The sequence below is a fragment of the Wyeomyia smithii genome, chromosome 1 (genome assembly GCF_029784165.1).
Source record: "Wyeomyia smithii strain HCP4-BCI-WySm-NY-G18 chromosome 1, ASM2978416v1, whole genome shotgun sequence".
Lineage (NCBI taxonomy): Eukaryota > Metazoa > Arthropoda > Insecta > Diptera > Culicidae > Wyeomyia > Wyeomyia smithii.
In genome coordinates, this window is record NC_073694.1 from 34,567,906 (window position 1) to 34,576,857 (window position 8,952).

Below are 8,952 nucleotides of genomic sequence, written 5' to 3' on the forward strand. Positions count from 1 at the left end.
CAAGATGGTACCTCGGTTTGTTCCAGGTTTTTTGCTCCAAACGTGATTGGCTGATTTTGACAGCGCGTGTGTGTGACAATATTCAAAAGAGGTTTAGCTTGCCGTGTTGCTAAACAGCTGGTGTTCGACCCAATCATTCAGTAAGTAAAAGTGAAATATTGTGGACACAATTTTGTTTTCATTGCTACAAAAAAAGCAAAAAAGAATTTGAATGAAGTGCCAAGAGTTTGGTCATAAAATTTTATCGATTTCCCAAGGATGCAGAACCTTATCGACAGGGGATAAAAATATGCGAAAAATTTGTAAAAGATATTCCAAATTTTCAAATCTCACGCAATAGTCGAAAATGCAGTGAAGATATTTCTTTTTATTATTATGTTGTTTATTTAGTTGTTCGTGGTAACGTGAAATCAAGCTTTTCTTGAAAACAAGCAATTTTCTCCTTGATTTTGCAACAGGAATTGAGTGTTTTGCCGAATATTTTTCATTCTTCTCTCTATAAAAAGTCCGGAGGAGTCAGAAAAACAAAAAAAAAAAGTTTGGCAGTGGTAGTATAATGATATAAATATGGACGAAGTTTTGTTGTTTTGTTTCATAGGGGAACTGCTCCATTATTCATCTCATTAAGCCGATATTCACGAAGAATGCACGGATTAAACAACAAATTTTCATGAAATCATTGAACAAATAAACAAAATACGCTTACGTGCTCTTATAGAATCGTTCAGTATTGTATATTTAGGAAACTTAGCTAGATTTATCCTTAATTTTGTAAAACAAACCATTTTGCACAACGCTTCCATATCCATCTCAAAACTTAAATCTCTGCTCAATTATTCATCTCACGACGCACAGTGCAACGTTCCATAGACAAAAATAAAAAAGTGGATTTCTTATCGAACCAATTCTATATGCTGGTATGTTTTATACATGTTTGATACATACTGTAATGATATTATCAATCTCCCAAGTTCAGTCAGACTATTATGGCACGCATCCACTGCGAAGTGGTTTCAACTATTCAAGTGACACGTTATTTTTAAAAAATTTTCTTAGTTTTCCAAATATTTTTTTAATATACTTTATATCTTTTCATGTTAAAACCAAAATGGCAACGGTAGACGCAAGTAACTACTACATTTCACATGCTGCTATTGAGACGTAACGTAGCGCATTTGGAAGTTGAAGGCTTCTTAGTCATGCTTATTTATGCTTAGAGAGAAAAGACACTTTCAATTTAAAATCGATTTGTACCCCAAAGTACCTCTCTGGATTTCACTTTTTTCTCTTATTTGGAATGTCCTTCAAACTTTGGAAGTGATTGCCATTGCTCAAGTTTGCTCTTTCAACCGAAATTCGCGTTGGCAAATGTTATCTCTGGAATCAAAAGTGAGAAATCTGTGGTTATTCTGTCCCTTATTTTTATGTATAACACGTAATTTTTGGACAAAACACATAAAAGATTCCTGGATTAACAATGTCTAGATGTTTTGCAACAGTAAACCGTAAATAAACACAATAAAAAGAGTATTAAATAGAAATAATCATAAAAACTGACTGCGATGGCGTGACCTAAACCTAAACCTGACCTAAACTTTTTCATCGCCTAAAAATTATTTCAATATGCTTTTCAAGCCTTTTATCTCGAAATGGATATTATTCTTGGAAAATTATCATTCTATGCTTCTGCACACAAAATTGGCGTATGGGACATTTTTGCAATGGCGTATTTGACATTCGTCAATTGTGCAAATAGTAGCTCTCATCGGTACTAAACATTTTTCGTGTCACACCAATTGAAAAAAATACTAGAACGGCTGTTTTGATTTTTGTCCCGCGTTCCCATACATTCAACGCACTGTGCGACGTCCCCATATTCATCACACTGCAATGCACTGTTAATCATGAATGAATCACATTATCATGAATGAACGTAGCCGCAGCCCGTCGTAGTAGGTTACCTAGATATCCGCTGTAGTTGTTTACGTTCAAATATGGTAACCTAGGTAACCACTGCAGTGCTTCCCATTTATGTCAATTATGTCGGAATAATTCAACGTTTTCAGTATGATTTGTTCGTATTAACAGAAACCGATTTGGCAACTTTTTATTTTCTTCAAGGCAGTGAAAACAGATGAAAATACATACAGTTGAAATTTAAGAATTTTAGAAATTCATCTCATATATTTTTGCTAATTCAAGCTGGTTTTTAGGAATTTGAGGTGAACGTTTCGAAGATTAAAGTATTCTTAGTGTAGTGAGTGATTTTGTTTAGTGATTAAAATAAAAAGTGGTCCGCTAGTGATGAGAAAAACTTTGGTTGGCTGCTGAACGAGTCCCGTTGTAGCCGTACAGAACAATGCGCGGATTTTGTTTTCTGAGGTAGGTGATTGAAATAAATGAGTTTTCGAGTGCAGATGCATGACTATTATATCAAATTTAGAGCTTTTTAGTGAGTTTTTGAGGATTCTACTTAATGAGAAAACTAAAGTGAACTGAAAAGAATCCATTCCATGGATTAGCAGATTGGTTTAAGAAGAAAATATGCGTTTTTTCCTGTTTTCAATTGTGTTTACATGTTGAATGAGATTAATATACGGGCTGAAATGAATAATGGAGCAGTTCCCCTATGTTGTTTGTAATCTTATTTTCATTGTTGTGTTTTTTGTTAAATAAAAATCACAGGAGGGTTGTGTGCAAAGCCACGACCGCAAGGTTGAAGTAGAATACTTTTACTCAGCTCTACTTATGGCTGTACATTAACCTACGGCCGGGCGAATCGGTTCGCGCCACTTTTCGCGTTTAGCCTGGCAGAGGCCTAATGCGCACGGCCAACACAATAAAAAGGTGTTTTCACATTGAAAATTAGACACGGCTTTACTGGAGTAAGTGCTGGCAAATGCATCTACCGCTAATACCACCGCTATCGTACGAAAGCGCGTCGTTTCATGTGGGGAATAATATCAACAACGAAAAATGACGCGTGTCTAAGCACACCCGAACTGTTTTGCCGTGCCGCTTCCATTTACTTCCTTATAACATCGGCCTCAGGGAAGTACCGGCTGCACCTACCGCTTAGGCTGTTACCATACTGCTACTGGTACCCAAAGCTATTAAATCTTCAAATTAAGTGTTTTATTTGTCCTCAAAAGAACAATTGTTCAATTCCATATCGGATATAATGCAATCGCATCTCTGTAATATTACCGACAGTAATATTCTTTTGAACAAAATGATCCCAGTTTTCCATTAGAGGAAGTGCCGGCTGATGTACGACAAAAATCTCGCCCGATCGCTCGCGTTGGCGTTCAACTTGGCAGAGGCCTGAGACGTGGTGATCAACCACAGGGCAAGTGATTTGTTTAATTTGAAGGTCACAGGCGCAACCCGCTGCTATCCTCTGTTACTGCTGAGTGCTGATATCTGCTGTTACTGCTGTCAACGTTGTGGACGGTCCATCCAGCTCACCTTCCGACTAATGAATGTAGCTAGATTTCCCAGAAACACTCTTTTATAGTCGAAGGGTGCTACGAAATAGGCCACGTCTTTCAGTTCAGGTTTACCATTTCCTTATGTTCTTTAGACGAATTATTCCACAATTCGCATTTGATTTTTGTATCCAGCGAACAAACACCGATGGTGCTCTCACACACGCAACGGTTTTAACCCGTATCTTATTGCGGTTTTTAACATCAAGCGATTTCGTTTGCTCGCTGTTGCGTGTTGCATCATGTTGCAACTTGGCAGCTGGGAGACTACGAAATTCTGTTTATGCTGATTGATTGAATCGACTTCATATTAGCTCTACATAGTCGAACTAACTGTCTTTGTGAATGCGGTCTAACAGGGCAGTTTGTTATTCAGAGTTGGTTATGCTGATCGCAGCCTTTGCGCTGCCCCTACAGTGGGGAGTTTACTAAATAAAGTAAAAGTAAGAATTAGACAACTACAACAGAATTTGATTGCATCCCGCACAGAATGTCTGTTTGTGTTGATGCCAGAAAATTATTAACCTTCAATTATTTTTTTATTTGCCTTGAAAAAAGCATGTTGCGGTCCAAAATCGATTGCTAATTACAACCTTTGAGCTGTCCTAACATTGGAGGAATTAAGATACACGGACAACATGCACTATGGAAGCTATTTCACATTCAGTAAATTAGACGGGTGCGACAAATTTGAATTGCTAGGATGCAACACAGAATGCTTGCTTGCGTTGACGAAAATTAGTAACCTTCAATGACTTGTTTATTTGCCTTGAAAAAGGCATATTGATTTCCAAAATTGGATTTCCTGATGGCAATCTTCATGCTGCCCCAACACGGGGGGAATAATGGCTGTCTGGCGACACACGCTGAGAAAAATCGCGCTGCTCCTAAGGCGTGGTGACCAACCACAGGGCTAGTGCTGCTGCTAAGGAAGGACGACTGCTGTTGTCGCTGTCTAGAACTATTATGAGCGGCTCCGGCTGAAACAGGCTCTTATATAGGCCAAATATCATGTTTTCAATTGCATGGTATATGATCCTGTCGACCGTGCTTGGGAAGCAAGCTATAACGACCAATCAGAGGTCGAATTTTTGTTTTGACAAGGCTTGACTATTTTCAATAGTACAATAGTGTGAATAATAAAATTACAATTATCTTATTTTGGGAAGAATCTTAGAAGATTTTCCAATCTATTGCTGCAAGAACGAAGGAAATCCATCGAATACTAACCGATTTATTAGCATTTGAAATTGGACATATTTTACATTTTTTTCGGTTTTAGATTTTCATTTCACATCCCTATGTTGTTGAGATGGTCGGGTTTGATATTTTTCAAACCCGTACCCGACCCGAATCCGAGATTTCATAGATTTTATAGTCGGGTTTCGGGTTTTCATACCCAAACCCGACTTGAACCCGACATTTTCAAACCCGAACCCGACAATATTTTTTTCACAAAACCCGAACCCGACCCGTACCCGACACTTTCAAAAATTTTCAAACCCGAACCCGACCCGAAACCGTCGGGTACGGGTCGGGCTCGGGCTTCGGGATTGAAAACCCGAAACCCGACCATCTCTACTATGTAGCCGAACTTCCTGAGAGAAGTATTCTACTTCAAAATATCAAATAAATAAATTTTTCTAGTTGCACTGGATTTTGCGTAAGGCAAACGAAAATAATGTTCTACCGGGGATATGTTTCATAGCAAAGAAAGAGAGAAAAAAGCCACTTGGCCACTCTTCTCTTACCCGCATAATCAATAACCATAAACGAATGATAATCCATATGGTTCAACGATAACCCATACAGTCGTGACTATATCCCGAACTAGTTGTTAAGCACGTTTTATGGTTATTGATTATGCGGGTAGGTCGTACCCGATAATTAGCGTTGTCTTGGTTTGCTTTCGAACAATACTGTAGTATCACTGTGCAATGTTGCCGTGATAGTGCGTCGATGTTTTGTAGTATTTAAAAAACAAAAAACATTTTTTCTCTCAAAATAATGCTCGAAAACATAAAACTAAGAATGCAACATGTTTTTTTAAGCCATGCTTCATCGATCAAGATCGAAATCAGCATAGAGCTTTAGTACCCTATTGAAGGTGATGTTTTACCGATTTTTTTTATATCTTAATAACGATAAAGATTAAATAAAGATTATTTTACAATTTACTGAAAAATTGTCCGCTTAGAAAATTTTTAGACAAATTGTTACGACCATTGCGACTTTGAGACGTCATAATTATTTTTCATTGACATTGAAACAGTGTCAGATTTTTTCGATGATTTATCTTAACTCCTGGCTTTATATATTCAACGAATACCTAGCATTTTATAATGACATTTCATCTTTTTTTTCAATTTTTCAATTTAACCAAGGCGGTAATTCGTCCCTATTCAATTTTTCAATGATTTTTCAATACTTGGCGGTTTATTTGTCGACATTTCAATAACGTTTTGAAATTTTTTTCACAAGCTCACGAACAATTTATGATTTTCGAGATTTCTTCAACCTTTCACAACTTTTACAAACGATTTATGTAGGGATTTGGGTGATTAAGCGTCATTGTTCTGGTGATTTTCGGCACGGTTTTTATTATTTGGCAGTTTTGGCCGGTTTATTACTAATTTTTAAAGGCGTTCCAACGATATCTTTCATGATTTTGCAAATAATTGGTTTTGACCAACATTTTTGTAAATTATATTATTGCAAATTTTTGACGACTTTTGGCGTGTTTGTATTATAATTCTAATATATTCTAATCTAATAAAAAATCTAATATATAAATCTAATAACTAGAAGGGCTCCCATATTAAATTGCATCACGAAAAAACGCTGTAGAAAATTACCTAGTAGACCGATCCTATTCAAACTTTTAGACAATCAGATATAACCCATAACTAACTTTATTTTATTCAACTCCCATACCATAACCGTACGATCGCATCATACGTTTAACTTCACTCGTTAGGTTTTCCATCTGGCTGCAGTTTTTCCTGTGCGAATACCCAAGTTCGAAGGATTTCGCTCCAACTGAACCAGATTTTGGCAGCAACCTCTCAGAATTCAATGAAATTTTGTGGGTGTGTACGCCTTACAACCTTAAACAAAGTTGATACCTTTTTCACGTCCTTGGGTACGAAAGTGACCCCGTTGGCATGCTATCACTTCAGGACGTAATCTGAATAGTGGCACGAAGATAGATCCGGCCAGAAAATCGTACGGTCTCTATGTTGCTTCAACAGAGGTAGCAGATGCTTCTGTAGACACTCCTTGAGGTAGATCTTCCCATTTACAGTCCCGGTAGTCATGAACGGCGTACTTCTTTTACCTCATGAACAGCTCGCTTGCCAAATCAGGTGTTTCTTGGCAAACCTTGAAAGTTTCTGCATCCTTACTTTCTCCGGAACAGCAAACTTGTGCTGGATAGTGAAAAACAGTAGCCCCGGAAGCTGCCGGTAGTCCGCCTTGTCCGAGGCAATGAGGTTTCGTCAACATCTGGGTGTACAGTTTCAAGGCCTATTAATTTTCCACCGTATTTTACTGTTCGTCACGACTTGGAGCCAATGTCCCGATGAGAGAGTAAAAGATTTTTCAAGTGCTTGCGCAAATTCAATTCGAGACGTTCCTTTTCGAATTATGCCATTTTTTCTGGTTTTCGAAAAACTGACAGCGATAAAAATACGGTGTAAACAACACACACTAAACTGCTTCTACCCTAATTTTTAAGAGAAAATACCGAATGGGTAATTCTTGGCAGCTTTTTTTTTGTGATGCAATTTCATCTAAGACACATTTTGTCAATTTTCCCAATTTTCTTTTTTTTTATCTACATTTCGATAATTTGGATTCTGCGATATTTATTTTGACGACCACTATCCAATTTTTGACGACTATTTATCAATTATTAATGTTTTTTCGACAATTATTTAATTTTTGAGGATGAGCTTAACTAATTTTCAACGACTCTTAGACGATTTCGAAAACTCTTGTAACGATTTCGAGACGACATAGAAAATAGTTTCTGTAAATCATTCAGATTATTGCCCATCGCTAGCTACAACTCGAATACCGTTACGATAAAAGTGTTCTTTTAAGACTATCCACTGCTAATCAGCCAGACCATGTGCCATCGAACGGAACAAGTAGTGATCGGACAGCGCAATATCAGGGAATTATGGCGGGTGAGGTAGTACTTCCCATTTGAGCGACTTTAGCAACACGGAGCCGAGGGTTGTCATGCATTAGAATCATCATTTCGTGCCTCTGATCGTATTGTAGTCGTATTGGGGTGCAGTGCTCGGCTCAATCGCTTAATTGATACAACGATGATTTCGTTCAGTTTAAACGGCTTATAATAAATAGTACTGACCTGGTCCCCAAATACAATGCATAACCTTTGCGACTTGTACATTCGGTCAAGACGATGACGCAGAATTTTCTTTTTTTTTGAGTTGCTGTAATGAATCCATTTTTCCACACTTGTCACGATGCGATGAAGAAAACCCTTCCTTTTTTGCAGTTGGATCAGTTGTTCACAGGCGAAAAAAAGACGCTACTTGGCATCAAATCATAAGCAACCCTTGTTTTTTTTCTCATTCCTAAAGCATGTAGTCGTTTGGAAATGACTTGGTGGGTAACTTCTAATCCCAAAGCAAGCGGTTCCTGCGTTATTTGTTATTTATTATTAATTGCTAATTACCGCCTTAATGGATGGAATTCTTAAACTCTCTGAACCTAACAGATGTAAATTTATCAAAATAGTCTTGCTGCTAGCAATTTCCGCTTGTATAGATGTACTTCCGAAATCAAAAAAATTGACCCGTTTTGATGAAGGTGCTTATAATTCTGGTGACTGGTTCAAAATACCCAAACACAAAATTATGGAAATGCGTTAAAAACACTTCGTCCAGTGACCTGCGTTGAAAGATCATCGAAGGAAAACTTTCTTAAAAGAGCCGGGCATCCAATTTCTCAAAGAATTACTTTAGCTGCAAGCATGTCTTGTTAAATTATTCTTCTTTTTTTTTAAGGAAGCAATCCCTAACAGATTACAATGATGTTCATACGGTAGAAATTCAACCTGTCCGTCTAATCTACATAACGCTTCTGAAGCCTTTCATTCCTGTCAATTCAAGTCGTGCAGCAGACGATTCCTCAATGGTTCTTACTGATGCAAAGTACAATGATTTTAAACAATGCACATCAGTGAAATCTTCTGATACTTTCATCAGAAATCTCAGTTGACGACTTGCACGATTAAAAATATTGGCTCGATTTGGCCTGAAAGTCAATTTTTCGTCAAGCAGTACACCAAGATCATTAATTTCGGTAATATAAGCTAGAGGTGTATGTCCAATTGTATAGGTAGCCTTTATAGGATTGCTTTCACGATGAAACGAAATAACCAAAACAATAATGGCTATGGACACCAAAATTCACAGAAATGTTTGAATAG